Below are 15,048 nucleotides of genomic sequence, written 5' to 3'. Positions count from 1 at the left end.
CGTCGGCAGCCGCGGTCCGTGAGAAATCGTTCTCTGCGGTTTTGGAGGCCAAATCGCAGTTTTGGCCACGGGCACACAGAGAGGAAAGACGGTTAATTTCCTTAGAAAGGGAAGTCTGGCAGCCCATGGTTTAAGGGGCAGACAAAGGGCTTTGCAGGGGAAGGAACTCCTCACAGGACCTTTCTTCACCTCAAGCCCACTCCAAGGTCTAGCAGCCCCCCTGTGCCCAGCTGCTTTCAGAGGGTTACCCAGGCACACCTGCACAGGGAGCTGCTAGTCCAGAGGGGCTAACGGGGCATCCCAAGGGTCCCTCCAGGAACTACGGTCAGACCATCCAGCACGGACTAGGGAGCAGCCAGACCCACCTCGGCAGGGAGCATCACTTTGAGAAAATGCCAAGGGAAGAGCCCTTTTGCCAAGGGGCAGCATCTGAGCAGGCCAGGCAGCATGTGGGGTTCCAGGAGAGAGCTTTCAACTTTCCCCTTTTACTGTATCAGTCCCTCCCCAGGGCCCCCAGACCCTCCACAGCACTCCTAGAAAGGAGAGGGGTTATTAGGAGAAAAAGGGTTTAGAAAAAAGGCAAAAAGCTTCCTTTTCCTTTATTTTTTGTGTTCAAACTGGGAGGGACTCTGCTTCCCCTGCAATTTTAATGGTCTCAGTTGAAAGAATCCCTGCCTTTTCTATGCTGTCAGGGGTGTTAATTGACAGGGAGTCCTCATTTTCTATTATTTTCCAGTTTAAGTAGAAGGGGAAAATATTGAAAAGGTTTTTATGGGCTTGAATTAAGGGTAGCCGGCCCCTTTTTGTTGTCCTGAGGCCTAAATTGAGGGAGAAGCCCAGCTATCCCTCCATAAGAGTTTGAACTGAGGGAAAAATCCCTCTTTTTTCATCACTGGAGAGATTTAAAGTGATGAAAACCGCTCTTTTCCCAGTACTTAAGGAGAATAAATTAAAGGACAGAAGCTATTTATTTGCCATTGTATTAGTTTCAGTAGAGGTAGCTGCCCCTTTTCCTCTGTTTAAGGTGTGCACTGGAAGGAAGCTCTGCCTTTTTCAGCATTTTAAGGGTTTAAAACTACATTTCAGGGCCCTTCTTTCTGTGCCGTAGGATCAAGTATCTCAGAGCAGGGTGAGCCTGGCATGCACTTAACCCTGACACTGCCTGGGAAGCTTTTATTTTTCTTATTTTTACTTATAATGTAGATAGGCCTAATTAGAGGTCCCAAGGAGACTTAGACTATTCATATCATAAGCATTCTTCTCTACCCAGCTCAGTCAGACGTGAAGTACTACTTAGGAGCCACTAAGGAATAATTATAAGTAAGCTAACAGCAAATTACCCAATTTATCTAGTTATGCTGCCTAAACAGAAAGTTATATTTCTTACCAGTTTTCTGCCCTTTCCGAGTAGTTGTTGCAAAAAAGAAAGTGCTGTTATTTTTCTAAAGAGTTTTCTTCTACAACAAGCCCTTTGCTCCCCTTGAATTTGAGTCAGAGGAGCCAAACAGCTGTAGCTTCTCTGAGGGCTTTTATGCCCGGTGGGATCAGCCCCCTCCCTTTTCCTGGGTGCCATGGGAACGAGAGGCGGGCACCATCAGGGGTATATTAACCCCAGCTTTTGCTGAGGGGGTTCATTCCCTCTCTGGGATGTGCTAGGATAAGAGCTCTCTTCTCATTTCAGTCAAGAGGCTCTTTCAGCTTATCTCAGCTTGTTTTCAGTAGGTGTTTCTGGGTACCTAAAGCAACAGAGACTTTGAAGATACTGTGAAGAAAACAGCATAGAATACAGGGAGTATTTAAGTTCACAATTTTGGGTTTTGTGTTTAGGGGTAGTAAAGTGCATTTGTAATTTCTGGTTTTGTTCTTATTTTGTTTTGTATTTTTTTTAGGAAGAGCACAGCTTCCAGAGGCTTCAGGTTGTGTCAACTACAACACTTTTCAGCAGATTCATCCTGTCACAAGAGGGATCTGCCCAGTGTCAAAGATGACGTTTGAGATTGAGGCTTCAGGTGAGTTGAGGATTGTGACTAGGAGAGGGAGGCTGAGCAGGTATCCAGTTAGGAGTTATTGTTGGGGGGGGGTGGTTTTGAAGGCAGCAGGGTGAGAAAGGGTGTTTATTTGAGGCCCCCCCACCCCAAGGCTTTTCAGAAGCCTAGCAGAGGCATTCGCATGTCTTACAGCACACAAGGTCATCCACTGCACTCATAGGAATGCTATTTCACTTTACCTTTCTCTAACCCAGGTGCCACTCATAATAATGGCCACAGCCTTGAAATCAGGATGAAGCTGGAGCCTGAAGGAGCCAGGCACACTCAGGAGAGGGCAAGTAGCTGACTTGCTGGGATTTGGCCCACATAACTCTGTAGTTATACTTTGGTTTTGTTTTTCTTTATTGTAGCTGACCGAGAGGCTAACAGGCAATCACGGGGCCCTCTGAGGCAGATTCATTTCAGGTGCCACGTGGATCCACATCACCGATCATCCAAAAGATAAGTCAAGGCCATGGCCTGGAGATTGGAGAGTAGGGGGTTGGGAGTTCCTGGGACAGATTTAAAAATTAGCAGAGGGAAAAGCAATCTTCTCCAAGGGGCCTCTTAGGACAGCTAAAGGGAGAGGTTCTACTTTTGATGGCAGCTTTCAGGCAGGCAGCGCAGAACAGTTCCAGTCCACGGTGTGTTGTCCGGTGTACCGTGTTACCTAGTGTGTCTTTGGGGTCCCTTTTGCCTTTTCCCCTTGAGACCCTCACCACAAGCATAATGTGTTGTGTTTGTTATCCCCCTGTTTGTCACATTCTGTGTCACGGGTGTCCGCACATGTTTGTGCCGGAGCTGCTCTGCCCTGCCGCATAGCCTGCTGCAACAGGACAAGTCCCAGGGACTTGCAGTTTGTGGGGTGTTGCCAGACTCTAGATGATATTCCTAGATAGACACAAGATGTTTGGAGCTGTGAAGTTATCCTGCAGCCCTTTGACTTTTGTCCTCACTTTCTTTCAGACGCAGAAGGATTAAATCCAGGGCAAAGACCATCCACCCATCCCGAGTGAGGAGGTTCCCCCGAGCAGGTCAGTCACCGTTTGTCTCTGCTGGGAGAGTGTCAAGTGTGACTCTGTTACAGCACTGTTCTTTTCCTTTTTAGGAGGTAAAGCTGGATATCAACAGTCAAGATGAGGTGGGCAAGGTGAGCATTGAGTAGGGTACAGAAGCAGTTGTTATTGCTCCAGTGGCGCTTTCCGGTGCAACTCTAAGCATCTGTTCCTGTTTCTGCGCTTTAGGCAATCCACTCGGAGTACACCGAGGCCCAGTCACCAACCGGCCGACACACCGGGTGTGCCGCTCTCCTGAGCCCTGCGGAAGAATCACGGGACTCGTTGATGAAGCCTCTCCCTTTTCTGTTTAAAGGTGTCACCAGGATAGCCTTGGGCACCAGCTGAGGAGTCACAGTGAGTCGGGGAAGTAGGGGGGCGGAGCGAGGGTCCGCTCAGGTTTCAGCAATGCCACATGACCTCGTCTCCTTTTAACCCAGGCTTACCCCCGTGACAACAGCATCAGCCTCGGACTGCGGCCGAAAGGTGCGGCCCCAGGAGCCAGGCATTCTTGGGAAAACGGTGAGTAGCAGAATTGTTGGGTTTGGCCAGTGGGCTGCAGAGATCATGCATTGATATTTGGATTTCTTTCATGTAGCTGACTAAGAAACAACAGGAAGTTGTTGAACAAGAGTGCCAGCAGGAACTTCCCAGATGTTGACACTGCCTTCTTTTGCACCTGACAAGGATAGGCATCCCCAGATGTCCGAGAGATAAGTAGAGGGCTACAAGCCACAGAGGGGATGAAAGCGGGGCGCAGGGTAGGGCCACCAGGAGGGGTTTTTGAGTCTCCTTTGGAGATGGGGGTGTCCATCAAGCGGACACCCTTAGGCCCCGTAAAAGGAAAGCCTGACTTTTCATCACAGTGCTGAGGTGCGCAGGGCAGAGCGGTCCCAGTGTGTATTGTGTCACTTGTCTTTTGTGTATTATGTGTGTTTAGATATGTCATGTCTTTTACCTTAGGCCTTGGAGGGGCCTGTCAGAAACCCTGGCATCATTGTTAGCATCTGTGATCTCTGCATTCCTTGGCCTGGCACCAATGCCATAGAACTTTCGACTCAGGAGCTCAGACAGGCATCAGACTCTCTTGTCTCTTTAGAAGCATCCGGTCAGATGTCTTTTCAGGTCTTGTTCTGAGCTGTATGGACAGCTATGTCCCGCCAGGATCCATTATGGTGGACTAGGACTCAAAAGAACGTGAGGGCAGGTAGAGGCTTCTGGCTGTATGATTCTTGGGCATCCATCTTTGCAGTTCTTGGAATAAATCATTCAGTTAGCATCTTCTTCCTCCAGGTTTCTCTGAGCCTCGTCAGCTCACCATCGGTCTCACCTCGGTCATCTCCTTTTGCATTCTCTCAGTCCTCGCAGCCATTTTCCTTGCCAGGAGATTTTTGTCTGTTTCGCGTCCCCGTTGTTTGTCACGTCCTGTCCTGTGTCACGGGTGTGAGCACACATTTGTGCCGGAGCTGCTCTGCCCTGCCGCATAGCCTGGTGCAATAGGAGAAGTCCCGAGGACTTGAAGTTTGTAATGTGGGGTGTAGTTGGACTCTAGATGGGATTTGTAGATGGACACAAGATATCTGGAGCTCTTAAGTTATCCTGCAACAGTTTGACTCGTGTCCTAACTTTTTTTTCAGATTCAGATGGATTAAATCCGTGCCAGAGGGCCCCATCCCGGGTGAGTGGTTTCCCCCGAGCAGGTGAGGCACCATTTGTCTCTGCAGCAGAAGTGTATGTGGTGACTCTGTTACAGCTCTGTTCTTTGTCTTTCTTTTTAGGAATTAAGTCTGGATACCAGCAGTCAAGGTGAGCAGTGGAGAGAAGTAGCTGTTATTGCTCCAGTCTCAGTTTCTGGTGCTGCTCTAAGCTTCCATTCTCTTTTTTGTGCTTTAGGCAATCCATTTGGAGCCTGCCAAGCCCCCGTCACCAGCCGGCCGATGCACCGGGTTCCCTGCACGTGTGAGCCCTGTGGATGCGTTACAGGACCCGGTGATGAAGCCCTGAACTTTTCTATTTAAAGGTGCCATCCAGGTGGCCTTCAGCAGCTGCCAAGGAGTTGCGGTGAGTAGGGGAAGTAGGGAGGGGGAGCGAGGGTCCACTCAGGTTTCAGCCATGCCAAATCACCTCATCTCTCTTAACCCAGACACCCCCTGTGACGACGGCTTCGGTCTCCGAGCGTGCCTGAAGCGTGCGGCCCGAGCAGCTGAGCGTTCTTAGGAGCATGGTGAGTAGCAGACTTGTGGGGTTTTGGCCGATGGGCTACCAAGATTGGGCACTGATGTTTGGTTTTCTTTAATACAGCTGTCTAAGAGACACCAGCCCGGTGCCAGCAGGAGCTTCCCAGCTGACGAAGCGGCCTTTCTTCGCACCCGAGACCGGCATCCCCAGATGCGCGAGAGATAAGTAGAGGGCCACGACCCACAGAGGGGATGAAAGCAGGGTGCAGGTTTGGGAATTACTGGGAGGGGTTTTTGAGTCCGCTTTGGAGGTGGGGGGTGTCCATGAAGCGGCCCCTTAGGCCCCATAAAAGGAAAGCCTGACTTTTCATCACTGTGCTGAGGTGCGCAGGGCAGAGCAGTCCCGGTGTGTATCGTGTCACTTGTCTTTTGTGTATTATGTGGTGTTTGCATATGTCATGTCTTTTACCTTAGGCCTTGGAGGGGCCTGTCAGAAACCCTGGCATCATTGTTAGCATCTGTGATCTCTGCATTCCTTGGCCTGGCACCAATGCCATAGAACTTTTGACTCAGGAGCTCAGACAGGCATCAGACTCTCTTGTGTCTTTAGAAGCATCCGGTCAGATGTCTTTTCAGGTCTTGTTCTGAGCTGTATGGACAGCTATGTCCCGCCAGGATCCATTATGGTGGACTAGGACTCAAAAGAACGTGAGGGCAGGTAGAGGCTTCTGGCTGTATGATTCTCAGGCATCCATTTTTTCAGTTCTTGGAATAAATCATTCAGTTAGCATCTTCTTCCTTCAGTGTTTTCTGAGCCTCGTCAGCTCACCATCGGTCTCACCTCAGTCATCTCATTTGGCATCTTCTCAGTCCTTGCAGTCATCCTTCTTGCCCAGAGATTTCTGTCTGTGTCGTGTGCCCATTGTTTGTCACGTCCCGTCTTACCTGTGTCACGGGTGTCAGCACACACATTTGTGCCGGAGCTGCTCTGCCCTGCCACATAGCCTGGTGTAATAGGACAAGCCCCGGGGAGTTGAAATTTGTAATATGGGTTGTACTTGGACTCTAGATGCTATTCCTATATTGACCTAAGGTGTTTGTAGCTTTTGAGTTATCGTGCATGTGTTTGAGATATGTTCTAACTTTCTTTCAGGTGCAGTTGCATTGCATCCATGGCAGAGCCCCCCATCCTGGGTGAGGGGGTTCCCACAAGCAGGTCAGTCACCATTTGTCTGTGCAGGGGGAGTGTCAAGTGTGACCCTGTTACAGTGCTGTTTTTGTCTTTATTTTTAGGAAGTATAGCTGGATCCCAGCAGTCAAGTTCAGGAGAGCAAGGTGAGCAGTAGCCTTTCTTGTTGCTGAGGTCTGAATTCTAAGGGGGCAAGTCTAAGTCTCCATTCTCATTTTTGTGCCTTAGGCAATCCACTCGGAGCATGCCAAGCTCCCGTCCCCAACCGGCCGATGGACCGAATTTTCCACCCTGAAGAGCCCCGTCTTCCGGGTAGCAGTCAGGAACCGCCGAGGAGTTGCGGTGAGTCAGGGAAGTAGGGAGGAGGACTGAGGGTCCACTTAGGTTTCAGCAACGCCACATCACCTCCTGTCCTCTTAATCCAGGCGTACCCCCCGAGGACGGGCGTCGGCCTCCGAGCGTGCCCGAAGCGTGTGACCCGAGGAGCCGGGCCTTCTTAGGAGAAGGGTGAGTAGCAGACTTGTGGGGTTTTGGCCGACAGGCTGCCAAGATCAGGCACTGATGTTTGGTTTTCTTTAATATAGCTGTCTAAGAGACAACAGCCCAGTGACAGCAGGAACTTCCCACCCGGCGAGGCAGCCTTTCTTCGCACCTGACACGGACCGGCATCCCCAGATGTCCGAGAGATAAGTAGAGGGCTACGACCCACAGAGGGGATGAAAGCGAAGTGCTGGGTTGGGACTCCTGGGGTCGGGGAGGGGAGGTCTTGAGTTGGCTCTGGAGATGAGGGTAGCCAAGAAGTGGCCCCCTAAAAGCAAAGTCTCACTTTGGATCACAGTGCTGAGGTGCACAGGGCAGAGCAGTCCCGGTGTGTATTGTGTCACTTGTCTGTCGTGCATTATGTCTTGTTTGGGTGTCTCATGTCTTATCTTAGCCCTTTGAGGGGCCTATCAGAAACCTCGGCAGTATTCGTAGCAGCCACGATCTCCACGTTTCTTTGGCCCGGCACCCAGGCCATAAAACTTTTGACTCGGGAGCTTAGACAGGCATCAGAATTGCAACTCTTTGTAAGCATCCAGTCATGTCTTTTCAGGTCTTGTTCTGAGCTGTATGGACAGCTGCACCCTGCAAGGTTCTATTATGGTGGATTAGGACTCGTAAGAATGTGAGAGCAGGTAGAGGCTTCTCACCGTAGGGCTCCTGTGCATTCATCTTTGCAGTTCTTGGACTAAAACATTCAGTTTAGCATCTTCCTTCTCCAGGGCACTCTGAGCCTTATCAGCTCGCCATTGGTCTGTCTTACCTCGGTCATCTCATTTGGCATCTTCTCAGTCCTTGCAGTCATCCTTCTTGCCTAGAGATTTCTGTCCGTGTCCTGTGCCCATTGTTTGTCGTGTCCCGTCTGTCCCGTGTCACGGGTGTCAGCACACACATTTGTGCCGGAGCTGCTCTGCCCTGCCACATAGCCTGGTGTAATAGGAGAAGCCTTGGGGAGTTGAAAGTTGTAATGTGGGCTGTACTTGGACTCTAGATGCTATTCCTATATTGACCTAAGGTGTTTGCAGCTTTTGAGTTATCGTGCATGTGTTTGACATATGTTCTAACTTTCTTTCAGGTGCAAATGCATTACATCTGTGGCAGAGGGTTACGGTTAGGAGGTGCTAGGCCTTCTTAGGAGAATGGTGAGTAGTAGACTTGTGGGGTTTTGGCTGATGTGGTGCCAAGATCAGGCACTGATGCTTGGTTTTCTTTAATATAGCTGTCTAAGAGACAACAGCCCAGTGACAGCAGGAACTTCCCACCCGGCGAGGCGGCCTTTCTTCGCACCCGACACGGACCGGCATCCCCAGATGTCCGAGAGATAAGTAGAGGGCCATGACCCACAGAGGGGATGAAAGCGAGGTGCTGGGTCGGCACTCCTGGGGTGGGGGGGAGGTTTTGAGTTGGCTCTGGGCCAACTCAAGGTAGGGTCAACTACCTGAGGGGCTCTGGGCCAACTCTGAGGGTAGCCAAGAAGTGGCCCCTTAGCCCCCCTAAAAGCAAAGTCTCACTTTTGATCACAGTGCTGAGGTGAGCAGGGCAGAGCAGTCCCGGTGTGTATCGTGTCACTTGTCTGTTGTGCATTATGTCTTGTTTAGCTGTCTCATGTCTTTTATCTTAGCCCTTTAAGGGGCCTACCAGAAACCTTGGCATCATTGTTAGCATCTGTGCTCTCAGCGTTCCTTGGCCTGGCACCCATGCCATAGAACTTTCGACTCGGGAGCTCAGACAGGCATCAGACCCTCATCTCTCTCTATAAGCATCCAATCAGGTGTCTTTTCAGGTCTTGTTCTGAGCTGTATGGACAGCTATGTCCCGCCAGGATCCATTATGGCGGACTAGGACTCGAAGGAACGTGAGGGCAGGTAGAGGCTTCTGGCTGTATGATTCTTGGGCATCCATCTTTGCAGTTCTTGGAATAAATCATTCAGTTAGCATCTTCTTCCTCCAGGTTTCTCTGAGCCTCATCAGCTCACCATCAGTTTCACCTCGGTCATCTCCTTTTGCATTCTCTCAGTCCTCGCAGCCATTTTCCTTGCCAGGAGATTTCTGTCCGTGTCGTGTCCCCGTTGTTTGTCACGTCCCGTCCCGTGTCACGGGTGTCTGCACACATTTGTGCCGGAGCTGCTCTGCCCTGCCGCATAGCCTGGTGCAATAGGAGAAGTCCCGGGGACTTGAAGTTTGTAATGTGGGGTGTAGTTGGACTCTAGATGGGATTTGTAGATGGACACAAGATATCTGGAGCTCTTAAGTTATCCTGCAACAGTTTAACTCTTGTCCTAACTTTTTTTTCAGATTCAGATGGATTAAATCCGTGCCAGAGGGCCCCATCCCGGGTGAGGGGATTCCCCCAAGCAGGTGAGACAGTATTTGTTTCTGTAGAGGAAGCATAAATGGTGGCTGTTACAGCATTGTTCTTTGTCTTTCTTTTCAGGAAGTCAAGGCCGAGAGCAGCAGTCAAGGCCAAGTGGGCGAGGTGAGCATTGACTAGCGTACGGAAGCAATTGTTATTGCTGAGGTCTCAGTTTCTGGTGCAGCTTTAAGCATCTTTTTTTTTTTTTTTTTTATTTTAGGTGGTCCGCTTGCAATCTATCCTAGCCGAGCATATCCGTGCCAGGTGGGTGCGAGCTTAAGGTATTGGTGTGGCATATTTGTCAGATTTGGGAGGTTGTGTTTTCACAGTATCTCAGCATGCTTTTCTGCTTTGTTACTTTGCAGGTGCTGTTGCTGCCCTAGGTACGCCAAGGAACAGAGGAGGGCAGGTGAGTCGGCGTTTAGGCAGGCTGACTCATAGGTGAATGTTATGCAGCAGCATGCTAAGCATGTAGCTTTTCTCTTTGCAGGTATCTTCTGGCCAGCCTCCGGAGTCAAATCAAGATTTGAGGTGAGCCGGGGCAGTGGTGCGGAGGAGTCCCAGGGATTACTGTTGTTGAGGGCAATAGTCACCTTTTCTGTTTTGTCTTAGGTACCGTGAGGAGGCTCTTACCCAAAGCTTAGAAACGGCAACACCGAAGCACACGTGGAGAACATATCAACGTCCACGTGCGACCGAGGATGGATTTTGTCCGCTCCTCTTCCAAAAGCTAAGTGTCGGGGCCAGCGGTCGGGAGAAGGGGAAAAACCTTTACTATCACAGGGGGCAATTTCACGTCAGCTTAGCGGAGAGGTCTGTAGCGGGACAGGCTCTCTGGAAGTAAAGGGAGAGGGTTTCTCCTCAGCTGCACCAGAGCCTTTGCCGGGCAGGGCAGTTCCAACCCATCTCCACGTTTTTGTGTACTTTGCGTCGTCCGCCTTCCTCGACTCGACGTCGTCACGGATCTTTCCCCCGAGGAGCTCGCCTTCAGGTCCGGAGCTACGGCCACGGTCACCCGGCAGTCGGCTTCCTTCTCTAGGCTCGCCGAGCCTCTCGAGCATCCTCTTAACTGCTTCGGCACTAATTTCTTTTAATGAGTTACGTTTCATCATCACGTGCCATCATCATAGGGCTTTCTTTCCTTTGGCATCATCGGCCTCTGGCTCATCTTGCGCTACGAATCTCGGGTCCATAAGTTGAAAGTGCTAGGCAGTTTACTCGTGTCTCTGTTATGCCATCCGTGTCTATGTTGTGTCGTCCGTGTTATGTAGTCTGTGTCTATTGTCTTCCGTGTCATAGGCCTTTGTTACATCTCGACGCTTTACAGGCACTATTTTGTGCCATATAGGCAGTATTTTACTCACATTCCTTCCAGATATAGCTTATTCTGGCATCTTTACATTTTTACTCTTTGAGACAGGAAAGGATTACAAGATTTTCTCATCCATCTTCCTTCTCACTACCAGCTTTGGTAGTGCTTTTTTTTTCCATGCCATTATCTTGGACTTCTAGAGGGAGCGTCTTACACCCTCCTCAAGTGACTGCAGTTGTTCTGTAGGTTCCATCTTCTCAAAGGGTATGGGGCCCAACAATTAATCTTCCACAGAGTTATCTCAAGTCTTGGCTTATATTGCGTGTACCTATGTTGGCTTGTATTGTGTGTAGCTATATTGCATGTACCTTTGTTGGCTTATATTGTATAGGCTTATATTGTATATGCTTATATTGCGTGTACCTGTGTCGGCTTGTATTGTATAGGCTTATATTGTATATGCTTATATTGCGTGTACCTGTGTCGGCTTGTATTGTGTCTACTTACACTGTATGTACACTTGCACTGTATGCGTTTGCTTATATTGTATGTACTTATAATATACCACTTATGATTGGAGCTGCCCTGCCCTGGCATGTAGTCATAGTTAGGTAGAACAGTTGTAAAAACTTTACTGTTCATCTGTCTTTTATGGCATATTGGGTAGAAAATGTATTGGTCCAGAGTGGGGAAAATTCCTAGCTGTCAGCCACAAGTTGACCAATTCCTGTCGTCTCACAGGTCCTCGAGGCTACCGATTTCCCCAGAATCTACCATTCGACGTCAAGGAGCGGCAGCCAGGAGACGCGTCAAAGCACGTTCTTCAGCGTCTCGAGTAAGGGCCATAGCGAGCCTGTAAGCAGGAAGAGCATGTGAGCGTGTGTGAGAGCACATGACTGTGTGTGTCTGTGTCCACTCGTCTCTGTGTGTGTGAGCACATGCTGACTAGTTTTAACCTTGTGTATGTGACTTTTGCTTTTCAGGTTTTGTAATTCATTTTTAAATTTAGAATAAAAAATCCCCAGCCGGGGGGTTTTTTTTTTTTTCCCCCCGGCTGGGTTTTTTTTTCCCGGGTCCCGGTCGGTCTGCGAGGCAACATTCATCACCAAAGTTTGGGCGCAGACCGTCCAGGGACCGGGGTTTTCGTCAGGCAGGAGGATTTTTTTGGAGGCTCCCGGGAACCGCGTTCCCGAGGAGCGGCGCGAATGCGTGCCGGGGGTTAGCAGAGCGGTTGAGGTGTGAGTCAGCGTGGGTTTGTGTGTAAGCTGAAGGAGGTGTGTGTGTGTTTATGTGTGTGTTGAAGGGTTGTAACCTTATATGACTTTTGCTTTTCAGGATTTTCAACTCATTTTTAAATTTAGAATAAAAAATCCCCAGCCGGGGGGTTTTTTTTTTTTCCCCCCCGGCTGGGTTTTTTTTTCCCCGGGTCCCGGTCGGGTCTGCGAGGCAACATTCATCACCAAAGTTTGGGCGCAGACCGTCCAGGGACCGGGGTTTTCGTCAGGCAGGAGGATTTTTTTTGGAGGCTCCCGGGAACCGCGTTCCGAGGAGCGGCGCGAATGCGTGCCGGGGGTTAGCAGAGTGGTTGAGGTGTGAGTCAGCGTGGGTTTGTGTGTAAGCTGAAGGAGGTGTGTGTGTGTTTATGTGTGTGTTGAAGGGTTGTAACCTTATATGACTTTTGCTTTTCAGGTTTTTCAACTCATTTTTAAATTTAGAATAAAAAATCCCCAGCCGGGGGGTTTTTTTTTTTTTCCCCCCGGCTGGGTTTTTTTTTCCCGGGTCCCGGTCGGTCTGCGAGGCAACATTCATCACAAAGTTTGGGCGCAGACCGTCCAGGGACCGGGGTTTTTGTCAGGCAGGAGGATTTTCTGGAGGCACCCAGGAACTGCGTTCCTGAGGACCAATGATTGCTGTGGAGTAATTTAGCAGTTGTGATGGCAGTGATGGTGAGTTTGTGTGTAAGCTGAAGGGGGTGTTAATGTAGATGAGTGTTGTTTTCTGTGTGCTTTTGTTGTTTTGAGTTTCCTGTAACAATAAATCAACATCTAATGAAAATAGAAAAAGGTTATCGCTTTGTGTTAATGTGTATTGCTCTGTGTTGCATTTGCCTTACCTGCTGCATTTTGCTGTGCTGCTCTGTATTGCTGCTCTGTATTGCTGCTCTGTATTGCTGCTCTGTATTGCTGCTCTGTATTGCTGCTCTGTATTGCTGCTCTGTATTTGCATTAACTGCTTCATTTTGCTGTATTGCTCTATATGTAAATTAGACTTTGACCAGTGTGTCTATGCATTGTATCTGCACTTGCACACACTGTTTCCATGTATTTTGCTGATGTATAAATAAAAGCATTCTTTCAATAAAGTTGAGTCACCCTTAATAAAGATACCCCCTGCCCTTCCTTTCCCCACCGTGGCTCCTGTCTTTTTTTTGGTGTGGTTTTGTCATTTCTTTCCACTGTATTTCTTCCTTTTGCTCCTCACTTTACTGTTCTATTTCTAACTTAACTTCCATCTATCTCTAACCCTTTGTTTCTGTTTCCTTATCACTGTCAATCTCAGTCTTCTTGCTTCTTTTTCTCTGTGTTCTCCTTTTCCTTGGTTTGTGTTTTTTTGCCTTTAGTCTTTTCCTTTTTCACCCCACTCCTAAGTTTTCACTTTCACTCTAATCCTCACCACTTTCCTTCCCTCTAACTCCTGTCCTTCTTCAGTTCTCCCACCCTCCTTTTCCTGTCTCACTCTGTCTTCCTGTTTTATTTTCTTGTCTTTTCCTCTCTGTCTCCTCTCCCTCTCTGTCTCCTCCCTCTGTCTGTTCTCTCCTCCTCTCTTCTTTCTCTGTCTTTGTCCCTGTTCTCTCCTCTTCTCTGTCTTTTCTCCTCTCCCTCTATTTTTTCCAACTCTTTGCTTCTCTCTCTTCTCTTTCTCTCATTCTTCCCCCTTCTCTCTCTCTCCTTCTCTCTTCTTCTCTCTCCTTCTCTCTTCTTCTCTCTCCTTCTCTCTCTGTCTCTTCTTCTCTCTCCTTCTCTCTCTGTCTCTTCTTCTCTCTCCTTCTCTCTCTGTCTCTGTCTCTCCTTCTCTCTCTCTCCTTCTCTCTTCTCTCTTCTCTCTCTCTCTCTCTCTCTCTCTCCCCCCCCCTCTCTCCCCCCCCCTCTCTCTCTCTCTCTCTCTCTCCCTCTCTCTCTCTCTCTCTCTCTCCCCCCCCTCTCTCTCTCTCTCCCCCCCCCTCTCTCCCCCCCTCTCCCTCTCTCTCTCTCCCTCTCTCTCTCTTCCCCCCCCTCTCTCTCTCTCTTCCCCCCCCTCTCTCTCTCTCTCTCCCCCCCCCCCCTCTCTCTCTCTCTCTCCCCCCCCCCTCTCTCTCTCTCTCTCCCCCCCCTCTCTCTCTCCCTCCCTCTCTCTCTCTCTCTCTCTTCCCCCCCCTCTCTCTCTCTCTCTCTCCCCCCCCTCTCTCTCTCTCCCCTCTCTCTCTCTCTCTCTCCCCCCCCTCTCTCTCTCTCCCTCTCTCTCTCTCTCTCTCCCCCCCCCTCTCTCTCTCTCTCCCTCCCTCCCTCTCTCTCTCTCTCTCTCTCCCCCCCCCCCCTCTCTCTCTCTCTCTCTCTCTCTCTCTCTCTCTCTCCCTCCCCTTCTCCTTTCTTATCTTTCTAACTTTGTTTTCCTTTCTAGCTTTAGTTTAAAAAAGCAGCAGTAGAAACTTTCAGGCTCCCTGGGAGTAAAAAAAAAAAAAAAAATTAAAAAAACAAACCATTTACTCCCCGGAGCCTGAAATTTCCTACTGCTGCACCAGACATATAGTTTTTCTTCTTTTTACTATATACAGTATTTAGGGACCCCACCTGTCAGCAATCAATACTAATGAGTAGTCCCCACCCACATACACACCCCTCCCATGCTGCCCCCACCCCCGTGGCCACCCCCCTCAGCAGACCCACCCCCTGCAAGCCAGCACCCCACCCCCCCGTGGCCACCCCCCTCAGCAGAACCCACCCCCTGCAAGCCAGCACCCCACCCCATGCCATTTACATATAGATCATGCACTCACAGCGCCACCTGCTGTCTGCAACCGGGTACTACATGCACAGCGCCACCTGGTGCTTGCCGGCCGGTACTGCACGCGCAGCGCCCCCTGCTGCTCGCTGGCCGGTACTGCATGCGCAGCGCCCCCTGCTGCTCGCTGGCCGGTACTGCATGCGCAGCGCCCCCTGCTGCCCGCAGCGCCACACTGCACCTGCGGCGCACCCGAATGACGTCACCGGCGCGACACGCCCCAGAAAGGACCCCACTGCACAGACGTCCACTCCAGTCGCCCGACCGAAAACGGCGCCACCCACCCCGCGCCCCCCAGACCCCCCACGCGCGCCGCCACGGCCCCCACGCGAACCGAACGCCATTCCGGCCCCAGCT

General features: G+C 50.2%; 3 long non-coding RNA genes across 3 annotated transcripts; all 3 read left to right on the top strand.

The window, feature by feature from the left end:
• The first annotated feature begins 2,994 nt into the window (after positions 1–2,994).
• Positions 2,995–4,999, top strand: LOC143695543 (uncharacterized). Its single transcript, XR_013184862.1, has 5 exons — positions 2,995–3,061; positions 3,136–3,177; positions 3,272–3,604; positions 3,681–4,888; positions 4,976–4,999. It is a non-coding gene; the product is annotated as an uncharacterized LOC143695543 (long non-coding RNA).
• Position 5,000: 1 nt separating this feature from the next.
• On the top strand, positions 5,001–6,300 carry LOC143695544 (uncharacterized). The gene is made up of 3 exons (XR_013184863.1): positions 5,001–5,143; positions 5,226–5,306; positions 5,384–6,300. It is a non-coding gene; the product is annotated as an uncharacterized LOC143695544 (long non-coding RNA).
• A 118-nt stretch (positions 6,301–6,418) lies between these two features.
• On the top strand, positions 6,419–11,980 carry LOC129129049 (uncharacterized). Its single transcript, XR_013184880.1, has 10 exons — positions 6,419–6,475; positions 6,553–6,594; positions 6,677–6,790; positions 6,874–6,955; positions 7,033–8,130; positions 8,208–9,464; positions 9,562–9,605; positions 9,707–9,750; positions 9,832–9,872; positions 9,954–11,980. It is a non-coding gene; the product is annotated as an uncharacterized LOC129129049 (long non-coding RNA).
• The last annotated feature ends 3,068 nt before the right edge of the window (positions 11,981–15,048 follow it).

This window comes from Agelaius phoeniceus, chromosome 20, assembly GCF_051311805.1.
Source record: "Agelaius phoeniceus isolate bAgePho1 chromosome 20, bAgePho1.hap1, whole genome shotgun sequence".
Taxonomy (NCBI): Eukaryota; Metazoa; Chordata; class Aves; order Passeriformes; family Icteridae; genus Agelaius; species Agelaius phoeniceus.
The sequence above is the reverse complement of the archived record's forward strand: the minus strand, read 5'-3'. Positions and strand labels throughout refer to the sequence as shown.